This window comes from Erithacus rubecula (genome assembly GCF_903797595.1).
Source record: "Erithacus rubecula genome assembly, chromosome: 3".
In the NCBI taxonomy this organism is placed as follows: Eukaryota; Metazoa; Chordata; class Aves; order Passeriformes; family Muscicapidae; genus Erithacus; species Erithacus rubecula.
Window position 1 is genome coordinate 24,456,789 of NC_136689.1, and position 20,012 is coordinate 24,476,800.

Here is a 20,012-nt window from a genome sequence, read left to right on the forward strand (position 1 = left end):
TTCTTTTCTCCCTTCTTTTGCTTTCGTTATTGGATGGATTTATTCTGAAGAGGACTTAAAGTCTTGAAGCCTCTCATTGAATGGGAACTTCACTGTAGAAACAAGTACAAGTCTGAGTTGTATTAGCAAGAATTTCTTTACAAATAAGAGGAAATAAGGATGAAAATATGAGGAAATTATGAAAAATAATGATCATATAGTTGCTTCTCATTGTTACCACAGAATTTTTTTGCATCTAAACCCTATTAAGCTTTGTCTAGCAGACACATCTGGCAATGTCAGCCAGACATTCATGCAGGCTTTCATGCAGTGTGTACCAATGATTTGGTTCTGCTTCTCAAGTAGTTAGCCTGATGTAATACTGCACAACAGTTTTTCACTTTGTGTCTATTTGAAAGCATATCCTAAGACCCAGATTGGCTGAATTAGAATAAAAATTATCCTCATGCAGATGACAAAAACAATGGCCAATCATTATACGTTATCATTACAGAATTTAATGTGCACAGTACTATCACAAAATAACCAGCTATCAAAATTCCTTAGTTATATAGACAGAAAATGCCAGAACTAACCCCACAGATAGTTACCTGCTGCTCTGATATGCCAGTCAGAGGAATTAGAACTGATGAGTTTGCTGCAGGTTTCCATTAATAGAATGAAAAAGTGATTCCAGTCCTACCAACTGCAGTGAGAGGAAGATTCCTGTGAGACCTGAGGGGCTTATAGCAATCTAATTGCTCAGATTATACATTGCTCAGATATTTCATTTTTGGTTCTTTGTGGCAATTATATACACATACTAAAGCTCATGTTTTGAGATGCCTTTACAGAGGTGGAAAGTATGATTTTAAAAAGTGTGAATTACCTAACTATCCCAACAAGATTTGGTTAGACAGGTGAAATAATTCAGGAAGGCTTGGTTAGAGCTTGATGGCAGTGCCTTTGCAGTTTGGAGGGCCCAGTCTAGGAGGGAGTAGGTGCAAAGCACCTCCAAACCCAAGAGCACTGGAATCTCCAACAGCAAGGAGATAAAATCATATTAAGTGAGACCATTTTGGACAGCAGCATCTACCGTGCTGGATTTTTGTCCCTAAATGTGAGGCTAGGCTTGCCAAGTCCCATGTACAATAATACAGACCAGAATAAACCCCTTAGAGTTGTGTAGGACCCCAACAGGAGTGCCTGACCTTGACCCCTATGGAGACACAACTCTGTCTCCCAGAAAGGGCTGCTGCCCTGTTATTTTATCACTGGCTATCCACCTAGGCTTCATTTTCCTCTAAAGTTCCCTTCCTAAATCCACACTCCTCTCACCAGAGACCCTTCTGTTCTCAGCTTTCCCTCTGCAGAGACAAAAATGCTGAATTAGCTGTGTTTGAGAGAATTCTGATGCTAAAACCAAAGTAGCCACTTTCATGAGCTAAAATGGTGAATGTGAATCTCATTTGTCACCTTATATTTCTGTTATTTCATTTCTGTTTATGTATGTATGGCTGAGCAGCTCCATTTCCTTTCAAGATTCGTGTTTTTCCCTCACCTTTGAAGAAGAAAGCCACTGATGAAATTACCAGCTTGAACTTGCTAGACAGAGGCTGCAACAGATTGTGAAAGTAGCAGACCCCTGTGAGTAAAATCTGCAGAAATACAGCAAAACTTTGCAGTTGCAGCCTAGAAGGAAAACACATCCCCTCTGCTTTGGAAGGATGGGGACATCAAAACCTTAGCAGTTCCAGTGGGTGTAATGACACATCCCAGGGGATTATCCGTGTGACTTGACACCTAGAGGAAATGCTGGATAATTGCCACCCACAATTTTGAAACGATGGATGACTAACAAACTCAACTGCCACTCAAGGAGACAGTTTAGTGGGAAGGATGATTCATATGAGAACATTATCACTTTTTCTTTTTTCTTTTTTTTTTTTTTTCCTACCAAGGAAGGTAGTGAAAAAAGAGGCAAAATAATCAGTAGTAGCTGAGAGAACCATGAGTTACAAAAGGTCATCTGAGTCTCTTGGTGGCTTCTGGTTGTTTGTGCTCTTACTGAAAAGCACAGAGGCTTTTTGAGTCCTCAGGTGAGAGCAATAAGAGCCCAGTGCAAACACAGTGAATGATGTGACTCCTTGGTGGCTTGGTTTTGTAAGGACCCACATGATTTTAAGATAGCCTTGTGCTTCCCACCAAGTAACTTTGTCCCACATGATGGAGCACGCCCAAGTCATGGCTCCTTGTGTCCAGCCAGTGTTGTTTTGAAGAAGTTGCTTTTGTGGTAAATATGCAACAACCTATGCTAACCACTCTAGCTAAAACTGGAGTAAATGGCTTATCCTGGTATTGAATAGCCTTCAAACTACCTGCAAGAGGCTTCAGCAATAAAACACTTGTATGGCTGGTCAATACAGGCAGCCCTCTGCCTAATCTTTTCCAGTAGGACTCAATTCACATCCTCAACCCAAAGGAGCCCCATCACACTCTTGATTTAAAAACTTTGAAGTTTCATGCCTGTCTCATGAAATGTTTTATCCAATTTTGGCTTTCCCAACATTTCTGAATATTGGGGTCAAAAGCTGGAAACCTATAACCATGTTGAGATGCTGAAGTAAATTACAATCTCCACTTTGAGAGGAGTTTCAAAAATAAGGCTATTTTTTAGAGGTAGGAAAATTTCCCCTAACTTTAACAATCTATAAGTGCAGTGTATAATCTAAGCTAATGATCTGGGTGGGAGGAGTTGGCTCTCAACATGCCCATTCCTGCCTTGACTATAAAGAGAGCTTGCGTGACAAAATGCATCAACCACCTATCCTGTAGCAGAGGAAAATGCCACATCTACCTTGTAGGCATGAGGAGGTTTAGGGGATACATTTTAAAATGTTGACTGCTGCATTCACCTGCTGCCAGGCAATAATGGGAAATAATGTATCTTAAGCCATTTTCAATCATGTATCACATTGAAACAACAATATTCCCTCTGGTTTGTGATCACAGCAATAGGATTAGCTGTATCTTTGACCCCTTCTGTAACACCATTTTCAAGTAAGGACCTTCCCTCTGAGCAACACAGTCTCGAAAATGGCTCCTGTGGTAGAGCATGCAGACAAGTCTTATGCTCATAAAATACTTTTTTTTAGAAACCATAGTCAATAAAATATCCTCTAAGATATTTAATATGAGTATATTCCAAAGGCTCGAAGAGTAAAAAAACAAATTAAAATGGAAAGGGCCTAGTGACTTTTTGTTTTGTAGAACTTCTGCTATGTCCTTATGATTTATGCAGGTGCTACTTCCTCCAATTATTGTCAGTCACAGTGATGCCTGTGGATTTTTTTTTTGTATATGTATTTCATATACTCATATAGACTGTCAGTCTAGTAGTTAGATAGCTTCTAGTACTTTTCATGCTCTCTCTCTCACATTTTAGAGCAATAGGCTAACCCTTCATAACATGTTCTTGAAATTCTGCTTAGTCCCATTTTTAAGAATAGAGTTTTGACAATGACATCTTGTTTTCCACCAGAACTTAAGAGACATAACAAGAAATAGGACAAGGAAGTCCCTGGACTGACTGAAAGGGGCTGACCCAAGGGTGGGACAACTGAGGCAACTGATCTCCTATTGGGTGAACCTGCTGGATATACTAATTAATTAACTTAAAAATTGTAGAAATCCTGTATCATATATGCAAGAGCTATATAGTGCACCTAAAAGCTTTCATAGAAGTTTTACTTTTTATATTGTCACTCTTAATACCTTCTGGAAAGTTTTGTGTTTTTATTCCAGGCAGCAGTGGGACACAGGGCTCTGCCCATCTTCTTGCAGATTCTCTGCCCATCATCTGCTGGGATCTAGGATAGAGGTTTTCTCAGTATCTATGTCAGTGTTAGATTTATGGTTGAACTTACTAATCTTAAGGGTCTTTTCCAACCTAAATGATTCTATGATCCTCTCCTTATGCTGTGATCTATACATCTCAGAAAAATTATATCTGTGTTAAGAATAATATTTCAGAGACCTGTGAGATCAATTAAAGCCAAACTTCAGAGTATTTGTAAAACTTACATAAGAGTGACTCAATTTTTAAATGCTTTCAGTACACAACAGATGAAGAGGAAAAAACCTCATCATATCATACAGCAATTATAGATATCTCCCACAGTTTTTATTACATTTTTCCCTAGTCCCTGATCCCATATTCCCATATTTACTACTCTTCCTTCAAGTGAAATACGTAATTATCTCAGAATTCAATGAGAAAATGTGATTAGAATGGGAGTCTGAGAGTTTAATTTCTTCTGAATTTCAATTATCACTGGTGGACAGCCAGATGCACACAATCTGTTACCAAATATAAACAGACTGTTCATTTCCCTTTCCTAAAATTATTTGTATCACATTCAGAAACAAGAAATCAACTTTTCAGACAGAAAAGTGAGTGTCCTAAATAGATGTTTTAATTTTAATTTTGACTAAAACCACTCAAGAACTACAAGAAATCAAATAGTCAGCACTATAAGGTATAAAGTATCTGATTCTATATTTTTAGTAATGCAGAGAAGAGTTCTCATTAAAGTCAATTTGCATAAATTGCTTGCTGGGCAAATTGATCTTCACTACTGAGTATGGAAATAAATACTCTCTGCAATTAAGGTATTCTGTTGTCATCTTAATAAAGCCATTAAATTAATGGTTAATTCCACACTCAGATTATATCCACGTAAAGAATGGGTAAAGAAATGTTTTCAATATTTAAACATGAATATTTAAATGTTGTATTTATTCAAACCTTGAAATTAATATTTGGCATCCCTAGTTTGAAACTAGATATAGTCAAAGTATTATTAATATTTTTATACCCAGTGCATTTAAGCTCATTTCTGTGAGTTTTAAACCATAACATTTCATCTGTGAATGCTTTTTATTTGATTCTATTTTTTTCTCATTCTGCACCTGCAAGAACTATTCAAATACAGTAATAAATTTGTACTTAGCCCCTTTCTATTTTCCAGTGAAAAATATGCAAATCCTACCTATCTGTTTGGCAGGCAATAGGTTTGGTAAATTCTTGAGGATACAATATGCCATATGCACAAGGAGTCAAGGCATCATGCCTGTCGGGATTAGGAGAGATGAGGGAGGAATGAGAGAGTTTCAAAAGTCTGTCTCAGCATGGATTTTGTGGATGTTTCAGTCTATTTTAAATTTTTCAGTCTTGAAGTACAGTGAAGAAAAAAGGCAGCACAGCTTAGGTAGGAAAGGTAGGAAAGGATCTTTTAACTGTACTGCATCTAAGCTTGAAAGATCCTTTGCATTCAGAGAGTGTAGTGCTCTTGAAGGAAACTGTAACTCAAGGATGATTTGAATGTTTATCTTGTCTAAGTTTAATTCCATTAAAGCAAGTCATATACATTTTTTAGTGTGTCACAGAAAATATTTCAGTGTCTGTGAAGTTTCTGGTGACATTTTTTTTTCAGTGCTAGAAATAAAATTATCAGCTGAACAGTACATTTACCAGGTCATTTCCACGATTCTGTTGTCATTCTTAATAAAAAAATAGAAAGAACTCTATTGTTTCCAGCATCTACAGACTGATAAGAGTAATGGATTGAGATCAGTGATTTGACTCAAAAGCAGAGCATTTTCATTAGGAAGGGCCATTAGCCAGCCTGCATTTGCCTGTTAAAACCAAGCCATCCTCTGCTGTCACACCACACCTCCTGCTTTACCCCAGGTGCACTCAGTGCCAATTGCTGACACCATTAACCTGCTGCCAGTGCCATCCCCTGACAGTGGCAGCAAGGGAAAAAGCAGTGCTGTGCTTATAAATTGTGGTTTGTGGAAGTTCAGGCATTTGGGCACTCTTCAGCAAGCAGCTGGATAAGTTTTGATGTTTCAGAATGGCAGAACCCCTTGGGTACACAGCAAGCCTTTCTAGAGAGGAGAGATATCTCCTCAAGAGAGGAGAGATCCTAGATTGTTTTCTCAAGGGAGCACAGATCTCTTCCCTTCCCATTGCTCCTGGTAATGCTGGAACACACAGAAATGTGCATATAAACCAAGGATATACAGTTGTCTGGTGCAGGCTGCAGGAAGTAGTTTGGCTTCTCTTGAAGTCAAATTAAAGTGAACAGGAAGATGCAGGCTCTACCCCTGGTAGCAGTAACTCTACTTTAGCTCCTTTGAGATGTAAACAATTACCTAATACTAACCTGCTGGGTTGAATTTCTCCCAGAGCTGCAGTCCAGAAATATATATTTGCTGCAGTAGAAACAGAACAAAACAATTACAAGAAATAAATTTTTAAAAATTGAAGCAGAGAAAGCACGGAGAACAAAAAAGAAAACTTAGGGTTTTTTCCAATACCAATTGCAATTGCAATGCCCATCTAAAGTATGGAGAACCCGTGGGGAGCTGACCTTCACTCCATCTGGGAAAAGGCCAAGAGCCCCGTCGTGGTGGGTGGCTTGGAACAAAAGCAGCACTTGATACTGCCCAGGACAGTGCAAGGACTCTCTCTGACGAAGCCCCCTTCTAATTTGAGACCCAGATAACCCTCAAGGGTAGTCAAGGGTAAAGTCTTTTCCCATTCCAGGGTACTGACTTGGGCAGCTTGAATGGAAAACAACTCCCCTTGCACATGGGAGATCAAATCACAGAAGTGCTTTCTTTTCAGCATGAAAATCAGATGGAGCTCTGATGGGAGATGGGAGAAGGAAATCATACATCATGCACTGCTTGCATTTGTGGTCTGAAGATACTAAAGCTGTTTTTTTGTTGTGCTGTTCAGAACAGCTTCTTAGAGAGTATTTAAGTGCACTGGGAAGCAGCTGGCTGATGCATTGTAGTAGCAGGGCATGGGTGGAAGGAGGCACACAGCCCCAGCTGTACTGGGATGGGGGATTTGTGCCATGATGTTTCTGAATGCACTGGAGCAGAAACATGGTTGTTCAGCAAAAGACACCATCAGACAGAAGCAAGTTTCAGATACAAATTGTTAGGGTTTAAGAATCTATCCATTAACTTCAGAATCTGACCATACAGTGCCCCCTGTGATTTTAGATGTTTCCTAAATTGCTTTCAGGCACTTTTCCTGCTAGTTATTGTATTTCCCAGACTGATTTATATTATACTGATCACTGATTACTTGGGGGTTTTTTTCTCCCTCTGGGAAAATAATTCTTTGAACAGTTTCAACGTGTAAAAATGAAGGTGAAGTGAAATGGTGCATCTTTTACTCTCTGTATAATTTAAAAACAATAACTGTGGACCATGTTAAAATAAATTAACAGGTGACTTGCAGAAATAATTTCAAGTGAAGAACAATGCAGGTCAGTGTGACTTTTAAATTTCATTTCATTCAGGGCCTGTATCTTTGCTACAATGTAGACAAAGTTTGGGAACTTCTGATTCCTACAAGTTTCAGACAAAATTCTCAGTTCTGATTTGACTTGACAAGCTTTATTATGACACGCAAAAGATAGGAAAGTATGGGGATCACAAACTTTCGTTTAGTTTTTTAATTGCTGAGTCTATATTTGGCAGTGTCTCCACCCTAATGGAACCTAATGCTGCTGTAATTGCTTGGTGGTGTCAGGGAGAATCGATTCCTGATTATGTTCAGGAATAGCACTTTTGAGTCTCCTCTGAATTGAAGCACAGAGACACTCTTGCCAGTGAAGAAGTATATGCCACAAAACACCTCTTAATCAGCCTTGATGATAAACAGTGGCACTAATGCCTTGATAATAACTTTTGTCTTTTTTGCAAAAATATTTTCTTTATATTTTAACACATTTGATTAAACTGCTCTCTGGAGCCTGAGAAGCAATCTTATGTTTCTATAAGAGTAATTAGCCTGCACATAAAGTTAAAAATTATGTGTTTTTGGGAAATTCTTATCTTTATTACAGCATACATAAATTGTGTCTTACTATGGTTGTCTTTCAAGCAGAGTAATTGCTTATGAAACCAGCTGCTGTAAATTATAGCTGTCCTTTCTAGAGGAATTGCCCCCCAGGAGATGCACTGATTTGCTCCTCAGCTGGGGAGGGCAGAGAACGTTAAGGCTCAGACTTACCAAGGGAAGATTCTCATAAAGAAAACTCTACAGTGTTGTTTACTCAGAGTCGTGCATTTGGTGGCTTGCCTGGGGACATCATGCCCAATCAAAACATCCTCATAAGCAGTCAGAAAAGGGCTCAGGCATCTGAAAGCAGCCTGAAATCTGAACTATGTAGCATTAGTGGTGCCCTTGGTGTAGCACTGACATTTTGTAAACCAGTCTCACTGATTGCTGAGACATGCAGGCTCATTTGGGGTCTCTAAGATAGAACACATGGGAAGTCTCACTGTGTTTCTTCTTCCCAGACACCAGGTCCTTTCTAAGGAAATGCAGTGTGTGGTGTTGCTCTAGTCCTCTGAACTGACTCGAGATGAGCTGCATCCTTGACTTGGGAGCTGCATTCCTGGCTTGGGAGCTGCACTGCTGTACCTCTAGCAAAGCTGGGCACTGCACAGGTCAGCCCAACAAGGCTGAGGTGCAAGAGGAGGGGGCAAAGCTGGAAGGGAAGACATCACTCTGGTATGCAAACACTTGGCATTGGAATAAAAAGGATACAAGGCCACACTGAAGCTGGGCATTGCAGTTCAGAGCAGAGGGTACTTCAGTCCTGTGATTGAAGAAGTGGAAATGTTTCAACAGGCTGCAACAAAGCCTGGGCAGCTTTAAATGCCTTAACAAAATGTAGAGCTGACATATTTGTCAAAAAGTGGTAGATGGAGAGTTGTTAGTGCCCCTTGGGCTGCTGTTAGCAAAACACCCTCTCAGAAAAATCAGGTGACCAGGGGCAGCTGGTGGCAACCTGAAAACCTTCTGTTCCTGCAGTACTTGGGCTTGACACTTTTTTTCAGTTACAGTAAAGATCAATCCCTGAAATTAGAGGTGAAGAAGGGAAAAAGTAGGAAGAAATCTACTTTTCTGTTTCTAGTTTTTCTCTTTACAAGCCAGAAACCAGACATCTGTAAACAAGGTCAGTTCCTCGTGTGAGTGTACTAGTTCTTGGAAGCAGCTGAGATCCTGGAAGTAGATTTCAAAGGAAAGGCATTTCACATCTGCAGTTCCAGCATACTTTCTCTTAATGGCATGTCTTCAGAAAATGGAGATAAAAGACAGAAAAGTGCACAAAATCCTGTGTGCAATGCTTCATGTATCACACTCCTGAACTGATCTACAGATGTATTTGTTCTTTTTGAGAAGACTAATAGCTGAGATCAGGTGTCTCCTGTGCTCAGTGAAACAGAATTGATCATATCCTCCAAGCTGAAGTTATCACTTATCTTGAAGTCTAAGACACATTCCAGTGTGATGATTTGGGGATCTTTTAGCACTCCCTGTTGGAATCTTGCTGTTTGATTTCCCGTTGAAATATCTTTATTGTCTTATCTCTTCAAAATGCAGCTTTTTGTTCTCTTATGAGATGCTATCTGCAAATCATCCAAATTCCATGCTTTTTTGGTAATTAGCTATTAGCTAGTGTTTGATCAGAGGCTGAGAAATAAAAAGGTAAGCCCTGCTACAAAGTGAAAAAAGAAAGCTGAAGTGCAGTTACAGGTGAACACTAGAGACAGTTCTCAGCTTCCTGTGGTGGGTTGAGCTTCAGTGCTAGAAGACATTTGGAACCTCTACTGACTGAGAATCTGCTCCCTAAGCTGTGGCTGAAAGGATGGGTGGAAATACATGGGAGCTATTTTTTCCCCCTGGGTTGAAAAGCACTAATTCCTGTGTTGTCTGAAAAGGTCTAGAAGATGGGCATGACTTTGTGGAATTCATTGGCTATCTGACATGAAAATGCTCTGTCCCCTGCCTCTGGCTACCCTGTCACTGATTGGTATTCTTCCTCCTGTGCCTCAGGATATTTAATCCTGTTGCTGTCTGGGTATCAGAATTGCAACACAATGTCCATCATCTGACCCATTAGGTTTGACTTTGTTTGAAACAAAGGAAGATCTTCATAAAAATAAGGTAAATGGAGTTAGTCCTCTAGAGTGAATTGCAGTCAAATACTTTGATCTAAGAGTGTAAGTTGAGAAATTTGTGCCTTTAGATTAATAGGATTCTGGATGTTAGTTTCTTGTGCCAATAGAGTTTATTGAATTTCAGGGGCTAAATTTAGTCTTGGCCCAAACAGATGTAATTGCAGTTACTTCAAAGAGTCAAGGGAGAAGTTTTCATTTAAAATTAGGTTTTTAGCTGGCAGAAGAGAATTAGGATAAATCACCACCGGTTCTTATACCATGTAGTATTCAGAGCATTTTCATTTATCACTGTTAGAGAGAGTAAGGTATTCTAGATGAGAGAAAAAAGGCAGACTGAAGATAAATTATATTATTTAATTCACTAATGCATTATATGTACATCTACAGAGACATGATTATTCTGCTCATTAATTACAAGTTTTAACATAAAACACAGTAATAAACTTTACATTTATTCTGATCCTACTATCCACATTCAGATGGAGAAAGCTCCCCAGGAATTGGTGAATTGAAAGAACTCCAGTCCACCCACCTGGAATGAAATCTGGGAGGTGCAATTACTCTGCAGATGGTGATTGAGAGTGAGAGCCATGGCCTTTCATATTTCCTTTTATGATCTGTAATGAGAACACCAAGACTAAGAAAAGTAAGGTCTTTCTGACTGGGTTTCTGCTTCTTAGGGCAGTGTGAAAAGTCTTTCCACTATCTCACCAGATTTCTACTAAATGGGTTCTTTTTTGAAGTGAAGGAGAAGTCATTGTTACATCCTTGGACCAGAGTGTTTTCATTGTGGAAACAGTCCTTCCCTCTTTGTGTGGTGCCTCTACCTGTAAGAGCTGTCTCCTGGAAGAGCCAATTAAAGCTGCTCGAGGTTTTTATTCACTAAACACAGATCCTTCTCACAGGAGTCCCATAGTGGAACTGTACCTGCAGCAGCTACTCCTGAGAAAAGGAAAGTGTTCTCACCCTCTACTTGGCTCCCACTCTATTCTACTCTAATGTTGCTCCACACTTCAGCTGTTGTCTTCATTCTGAACCAATTGTTAGCTTGAAACACATGCCAGACCTACTTCTCTTTGGTTTTGTTTGTTTGTGTGGTTGGTTGGTTGGTTGGTTTTTGTTTGCTTGTTTGGGGTGGGGTTTTTTGTGGTTTTTTTGGTTTTTTTTGTTTTTTGCCAAATTTTATCTCTGTATGTGTATCTAAGTATGAGAGTAGCAATAAACTACTTTCTCATTATATTTGTTTAAGCTTTATTTCTCACCACAGAGAAAAAAGTGAAAATTTGCAACATGCCTGCAGGTGATCTGAGTCTGACTGGTTCATAGCCAGCAGGCAAGGGTTACCACAATCTTTTTTACAGACCTTGTACATCTTCAGAGAGTGCATTGTAAAGCACCTCAGTTGTCAAAAAACATCTTCCATTCCTGGTTTTTTTAAATCTCAGATAGATACAGAATGCTTGAGAAAAAAATAGGATGTTGCATATACCACAAAGCTTCTCCTCTCTCTACAGAAATTTTAATAATTGAATAGCTGCATCATTGCCTTCAATGAGTTACAAAGAGCTGTCAGTGTGCAGGCAACACTGTGGATGCACTGTTGTCATTTACAAGACAAGCATTATAAAGATTCAGCAAATACTTTTTTACTCTCTACATCTGCATTGCTACAAGCATCAGAACTTTCCCTGGCATGAGTAAACTCAGGAAAGTGATCTGATTCCTCTCCATGGGCCTTGTTAATTCTGATAATTTAACAAGTTTAAGCACTAATTTGCAATTACTGCTGAGTAAAGATTATGAGTCTGGACCTACATTTTAATCATTAAAGAAGTTCCAAAGCACACACATATTTTACATCAACTTGAGCATGATTAATGTTTCTGTAGGACTTGTTTATGCAGCTGGAAATTGTCAAGGATACCAAATCACTTCAGTAGTGAATATTTGTTAAATGGAGACCAACAGGACTTTCTCCACTGACAGGTGCTGCTCTTAAAATTTGCAGTATTTGGAGATAACTTCTGTCTAAAAAAGAATTTTAATTAACATACCCTTTGCAATGAATGTTTCTAAATGTTAGTCATTATGGAAGTTCCTTGATGTTTCTCTTGGGAATACATCAAAAAGAGCAAATCTGGTATAACAGAAAACATTGTGCCAGTTACTTTCTTATATCTCCAATGCTAATTATAAATGGCAGCTGAACAATTCATGGGCAAGTCATCAAATATGCATTTATAAAATTTTATACTTAAGCTGTTGCCTAATTTTAAGTATATATGAGAGCCCCTTTAATCACAAATCAGCAACTCTCTCCTTGACTGTACAAAATGTCTACAGGTACATTGTTGGGTTTTCTCTGCATAGATTATTTAGTGTGATTCATGGTATAAGAAGTTGTACTGCAAGTCACAAAGTAGAGCTGGATGGAAATAATTCATAATTTCATAATGATTCCATGATTTGGAATATTTCCCTTCCTAAAAAAGAAAAGTACTGCAGCAAAATGAAGGGCTAAACAAACAGTAATGAATACTGAACCAAGTCCTTCCTTTGAAAGGATAAAACAAGATTAATTCCAACTTCAATTTATATCCTGCACTACAAAATCATAGAATCTGAAGGCATAAAATAGCCTGTTATTCAAAACAAAACATGTAACTTTTTTAGAATTTTCAACTTCTTTACGTTCCTGGACAGAATTTTTGAAAAATTCAGCCTGTTTATTAAAAAACCCAAATTATTAGCTTTCTGTAAAAGTTATTATTCCTGAAGTAAATCTAGATTTTAGTCAGTCGAAGTTCTGTCCCAAAGGAAATTGTTTAGGAAGAAAAAAATCTTTATTAAAAAATCCTATTCATTAAAAATTTACCATATAACTTAGCAAGCTGGTACATTGTTTTTCTGTACTTTGCTGTGATAAGTAAGCCACCTTGTTTCTATTACTATTTTATCTAAGTTAGATATCTCAGAGTTTTTTATTTCAAGCCAAGCTTTCTGGCAGAAAGGTAGTCAGGAGGAGACAGCAGAACAAGCCATAATATTTGTATAGTTGCCTTGTGGATGCCATTATTACTATTGATAGTTCCCATATTATTATTTTTATTATTAATAATGTCAATCATAACAATACCCATAACAACAGCAATGAAGTGTATCTGGACATTTGGCCAATTCAATCTACTCCATATAAAGTGATTTTTAAATAATAATGAGATGAACAAAAGAAGCATTTAGAAGACCACCTGTTTCTTTCAAATCTTATCCAGACCTCTTGAGTCATCAAAATGGATCCGGAAATATTATCAGTGCAATTTGCAATCAAACCTGAATGAAACATCACCATTAATTAGGAACTTCCTTGTGATAGCATAGCATTTCTAGGTCTGAGAATGCTGTGTGAGTTAGAAGAAGTATTTTGTATATTAAAATACCTATTTTAGAAAAAATATTTTGTAGTTATTGTTTTGAATATCTATGACGTCCATATTTTAGTAAATGACTTGGGAAAAATGGTTTTTTATCAATACCTATTTTCTTGGATGGCATCTGATTTTTACGACTCGGTCAATATGGTTAATTTTAATAAAACAACATTAAAAATGCAAGGTTTTTGTAAAAAATAAGGAAAAAAATGCTTAGAAAAATTGGTTGGGCTCATTGTTTCATATTTGATTTTTAAATGAATCTTGGCTCCTTCATTTCTTCAAATTATTTCAAAGAGAAAGACGGAAAGTCTAAATGCAGAAGAAATAGCTGCCTTACAGTTCTCAGATTTTTCTTCTTCTTAAAAAAACCCCCAAAATAGCAAGCCGAAGTATTTTTAAGAATAAACCATGTTCATCCAGATAAGCAAGTAATTACACCCAAGCATCTCAAAAAGCAATGTCAAAATATTCATTACAGTAGACAAACAGTGAAACACAGACTCCTACAAGGAAAAATATTCACAAAAGTCTTGCTGTTTTTGTTTGCCAGAATGAGAAATACACACTGTACTTTAGCTTAATTGGTCTCAGAACATGCATTTTCAGTTGTAATGTATATTTGATTTAAGAATTAATAAGTGTATGCGAGATTAGGAAAAAAAAATTAAAGTCTTTCATCAATAACAATGGAAGTTAATAAATCAAGCCTACCTTTGGTGCATGTAAGGACCCTGCTATGATTAGTGAAATAGTCTGTTATAAACATACATCTCCACTGCATTTGGCTTTTCATTCCTCAAAGACATCTCATCTTTTTCAGGCACCCTGCACAGGTTTTGGAGAAGCTGCTTACAAGAGCTTAATAATTCAACAAACAAAAAACCCAATGCTTTTAGCATTCAACACAGAAATAGCCCATGAACAAGCAAAACCCTGATAGCCATTTGATGAAATAATGTTCTCTCTTGGTCTGGATTCCCAATCACATAATGGACTGCAGTGGAGGCAGTCTGGACCCCTTGCTGAGGCACTGCCCTTCCTTTCCTGGAGCTGAGACATTCACCTCTGAATTCTGCCTTAAATCACAAAGATTGAGATGAGCTGCTCTGGGAGCTGTGATGCTGGATGGGGTTTGGGAATCATCAAGACCCTGCAATGTGCAATGTCAGGATGGTAGCACAGGATTCCCCTGCTCGAGTGCTGCAAGGTTTGCAATCCCCTGTTGGGATTAAGCTCAATATAAGTGCAGATGACCATGGCTCAAGGCTGTGGGAAAACCCTTACAGTAGTGGTGAGTAAAAAACCACCCCCAGAATCCTCCAGTTCTAGTACATTGATCATTGCCAGAAAATTCTCTGCTTCCCTTGTTATCATTGGTTCCCTTTTGCTGCAATAATTTTAATATTCCTAATTGCCTTTCCCTATTGGATACCCTCCCTAAACTCCACCCTAATTCCTCCACTCCTCCAAGTTTATAAATACCCCTGACATGCCCTAACACCTGCTTTTGTCCATTTGTCCTTGTGGATGGAACCAGCCTTCCTGTACCATCTTCCCCATTTCATTCAGTACAAACTGTTTGGCTTGCTGTTTGTTATTTTCTAGTATTAAAGTTTTTTTAAGTATTAAAGTCAGATTTTCTTTCTGCATAAAATCGCTGAGTTAAGTGCAGCCTCCAGCCCAAACAGTTGGGCAAAGAGAGGGATTGGAGACTACAATCCCCCTTTAACCCCTCTCTAAAACAGCCTTTTGCTGGGAAGACCAGTGATCTAACAAACCTCTGTCAGTAATCAGATCATTCATCTGCACACAGGGAATCTCACCATGCATTTATTGCAGTGGCTGATTGTAAGTGTGTAATGGCAAGAATGTCCATTGCCTGTGGAGATCAGCCAGCACACCACCTCTGCTGCTCTCCAGGCGTGTGCATCCCAGCTGCCATCCAGCCAGGCTGGCACCATTCCCAGAAGAGACTGCTGAGGAAATTCCTGGCAGAGTGTGAGTCAAGACAGAGGGATTTTCTGACATGCAGGAATTGGGGTTGAGAGAAAGACTGACAATCTTTTGAGCAGTTTCGTGACATAATTATTTGCTGTAATTTAACAGTTACGTAACAGCATTCAGCTGAAACTAATGTGCATAAATCTTGAAACAACAAATTACACAGAAAAAAGGCTTTTCTTAGAACATCTTTGATAGAGTTCTGACTCTTTATCATGTTAGAATTATGTAGGAAGTTTAACTTTCAGTGAGTGAAAAAAAATCAAACATCTTCAGCACTGAAGAGTTAAAAAGAGAATCTGAAAAGATGTATAATACCAGCAAGAGCAAGGGAGTTTATCTCCAGGTGACATTCTGCTCGCCCTCATTTATCTTCATTGCCTATGCCACCAGCAAATTTTGCCCATTGTACAACATCATAATATCCATATTATTATGGTCTGACACAGTAACACAAGAGAGAAGAGAATTCACAAGTCTTATACCCGGTTCTTCAGCTTCTGCTTTTCTCTTATTGGAAAAGTACTTTAAAACAGACACAAAAAATGCCACTTCTTCCTCTGTGATTCAGTTCCTTCCTCCCTAGCATTTCCAGCACATTTGAACTGTAACAATTTTTTCTTCTTCAGACTTTCTCTGCTATTTGAAAGGCCTCTGTGACATCTCCTCTCTGTGGCCAAGATGGAGCTCACAGTGATTTATGGGGAAGAAAGACAGACACAGAGCTAAGCTCTGAAAGTACAAGCAGACAAGAGGTTTTGCTTAAAGCCACATCTCACAAGCACTTCAACCCTTCTGTGGAAGCAGAAACCCAAGCACGTGCTCTATCAGCCTTTAGAAATTAGTTGCCCAGGTGTAACAACTTGCTGTGAGGAATATCTAGTCCTCTGAATGCTGAAAAATTATGGTTAGTGGGAGAGCCATGCCACCTGCCCACCATCTTCCCACTCCCTCACGATTTATCACTCGTTTTCCTTCTAAGTCCAAATCTTCTATTTCTTTTACCACAGTTTCTACTTGTCTGTGAGTTTGAGTCTGTACTTTTGAAAAGAATAAATCCATGAATGGCTTTATTCCAGCTGTCACAGCTTTTATTGTGAAATATAAATAAAAAGTTCCAGAAGAGTACTTTCTTCCTGCTTCATAATGGAGACAAAGCTGGAGTGAAACAGATCTCACCCACTGGAAGTCAGAGCCCACACACTCATAATGATTCATTAAATCATCCATCAGACTTTCTTGAGAGAGTCTACAGCCTTTCAGCCACTCAAGTGCATGTCCACCTCTCACCTGCTTGGTTGGAAGCTAAATGTCTCCTTCATAGATTCATGGAATACCTTGGCTGAAAAGGCTGCTGGAGGTCACCTGGGCCACTCCAATTTGCAGCCTAAAGAGAGCTTTTGCAGGGTTGACAGCAGAGAATCATAAATTCTCCTGAAGCAAAGCAGGCAGTCAACGCCACTGGATATCATATTGACTATGGCAGCAAGTTGCACTCCTGACATTTAAGACACACAAAGACAATACTAAAGAAAATACATCAAGAAAGGATGACAACAGGAAGCCAAATTGCTGTATACTCATCAAAGTGTAAAATGTAATAAACCCATGATCCTTGGAGTTATCCCACCTCCTGGCCTGTCTGCTGCCAAATGCATCATCATTATCATCACTGTATGTGACTGTCATCTGCTCCAACCATCTCAGGGCCTTCTCCATTAAAAAAAAAAAAAAAAAAAATAGTGTTTATTTCCTGTACAGAGGTTACTGTCTTCATCAAGAGCTGAGTACCTCATCCAGACCCAGGGTGACACATTTATTTGGATCATTACAGAGAGCTCAGAAAGGGTTAAAGCTGGTAGATTCAATATCATCCATTTCAAATTGGTGAAGATCCCACTGGAGGATCCAGCTCCTGAGATTGGATCCCATGGGCAGTGAGACACTGCTTTGTTAGATCCAGTGAAAATGAAAAGATGATAGCAAAATAACCCCCACCCCAGATCAAGGGGACAAAAAGTCCTTAAAGCCAGATACTTACTGTAGAGCAAAACAAATATTTATTGTGTTTGAGTGACCTCAGTTTGCTCCAACAATAAAGTGAACCACACACACTTCACATTTTTAAAGAGTCCAAATATTAATTGTACCTACATGTTTCAGCAGACATAGTCATCACCCTGACATGTCTTTATTCTATTTCACCAGGTCACAATTAAACTCTCTGTCTTCCTGAGCTGGGTAGCATTTAGGGGTCTTGCAAGAAGGACAGATGTCATGGAGTAACCCCCACCAGCAGGATCATGAGAGAATTGGAAGGGTAAAAGTGGAAAACTTGTGCGTTGAGGTAAACAGTTTAATATGGCAAGCAAAACCCACTCAAACAAATAAAAACAAGGAATTCACTGTTTTCAATGGGCAGAGAAGCGTTCAGACTTCTTCAGGAGAGCAGGGTCCCATCACACATAGCAGTTACTTGGGAAATGTCACCACTCCAAAAGTACCCTTCTTCCTTTTACCCCCCACCCATGTTCGTATACACTGCATGATGTCACAGGGTCTGGAATATCCTTTGGTCAGCTGGGGTCACCTATCCTGTCTGTGCCTCCTCCCAGCCTCCCATGCAGCCCCATTCCCCTTGCCACCATGGCACTGTGAAACCAGAGAAAGCCTTGGCTCCATGCAAGCCCTGCTCAGCAAGAGCAAAATCATCCCTGGATTATCATCACTGTGTCCAGCACAAATCCAAAGCACAGCCTCATTCCCAACCACTGTGAAGAAAGTTAACTCTACCCCAGCCAAAAACCAGCACAACAAGGAAAAACAAGATTAATGGATTTCCTTGTCCACATCCATGCTGTTCCTCCATGCCAGCTAATCTGAATGCAACTTTACACAGGAGAGAATGTCACTGACAGAATTACAAAGAGATTTCCTGCTTTGTTCTAACTGCCATTTGAGTGCTGAGCAGAAATACAGACTTCTTACCCTGGCCTTTGAAGCTCATAAAGATATTACTTATGCAGCTGAAATTCAGACTGCCACTGTTTCAGCAGTGAAGCTATTTAGAAGAACAAAACAGTGTTTCCACTCAGTTGGGCAGATGTTATATATCCCTACTGTACAGTAGAGAATCCCACACAGTGCTGTGGATTCCTGCAGCAGCAGAGTCTGTGGGACAGATTCCTGCTGCTAAACCATTCCACCAGCAATTGATGGAGGCTGTGTAACAGCTCACCCTCTGATCACTCTGTTGGTGCTGATGTTTACTTTTACTTCAGGATTATCTGTTTGGATCCACAGACTCTTCTCATGCTCACTTAACAGACATTCTGTCCCCCCCTGTTTCTTTTATTTAGAGTGTGTAAGTGGCTTTTAAGCAGTATTTTAAGAGTACAAACTCACAGATGGGAGCAGATTTGGCTTTTGCAAGTAAGTGGCTAAATCAGATAGGAGGAATAACATAATGGTGAATAGGAGAAATAATTCATCAAAATCTTGCTTTCCAAAGCTGCTTACTGGAACAATTTAGCTTGCCTGGATCTTACTGGAGCAATTCAGCTCGTCTGGATTTTCTTCTCTTCTCCCAAACCACTTGTTGTTTTTAAAATCAGTTCCTTTTACCTTTCTATCTAGGCAAAGGTGTGCAGGATCACAGAATATCCTGAGTTGGAAGGGACCCACAGGGATCATCAAGGTCTGACTCCTGATTGGACTCTATGGCAGGTGGGGGAGAGCTCCCAGGAGAGCCCCAACAACTCCTGATACCTTGGTGCCTCTTGCTGCCTCTGGCTCCCTGCCCAGTCTGGGGAAAGGAGGGACAGGTCTGGGGGCAGAGAGCAAGTGGCAGTGCCCGTGCAGACCTTGGGCCCTCTCTTTCACTCCTGCTCTCTGTTAGCAACTGCAGAAGTTGTGTGAGGACAGAGAAGAGTGCACAACCTAATTTTTCCAAACAACTCTCCTTGTGCTTTTATTTTTTTTACTGAAAGGTAAGAAATATTAATAGAATACTTATTTTATAAAACTCCAATCTCATAACCACTACATTAAAAAAATGCAACAATTCTGACCTGTTCTCCAAGATGGATTGAGATAATTTGAGATATTTTGACACGCATTAGAAGAAACAAGGGATGTCTGAGTGAATTTTTCTGTTTTCCTATCCTTCTTCTATGTGCTTTGTGATAACTCTGGAAATGTAATGAGCATAAACAAGAAAAACAATAGAAGATTTTTTGCAAAAATCACACTGTCCCATGGGAATGAAGATCAAGAGAAGATCTTAGAGAAACACACAGATTAACTTAAATTCAGAATCTAGCCTGACAGAAATTAAAATCTAAACTCAGAGGTTAAGTGGAAATTCTTCAATCTTCTTTCAAGTATCTCGTCAAAATAGAACAGGATGGAAAATCTGAAAATAAAATTGCCTGCTTTTAATACTGTGAAATATTTACAACAATGTATCACTGGTGAATGCTGACACAGGAAAAGCTCTTGAAAAATGTCTGTCAGGGGAAATAATTTAGAAAGCTGGAGTCACAG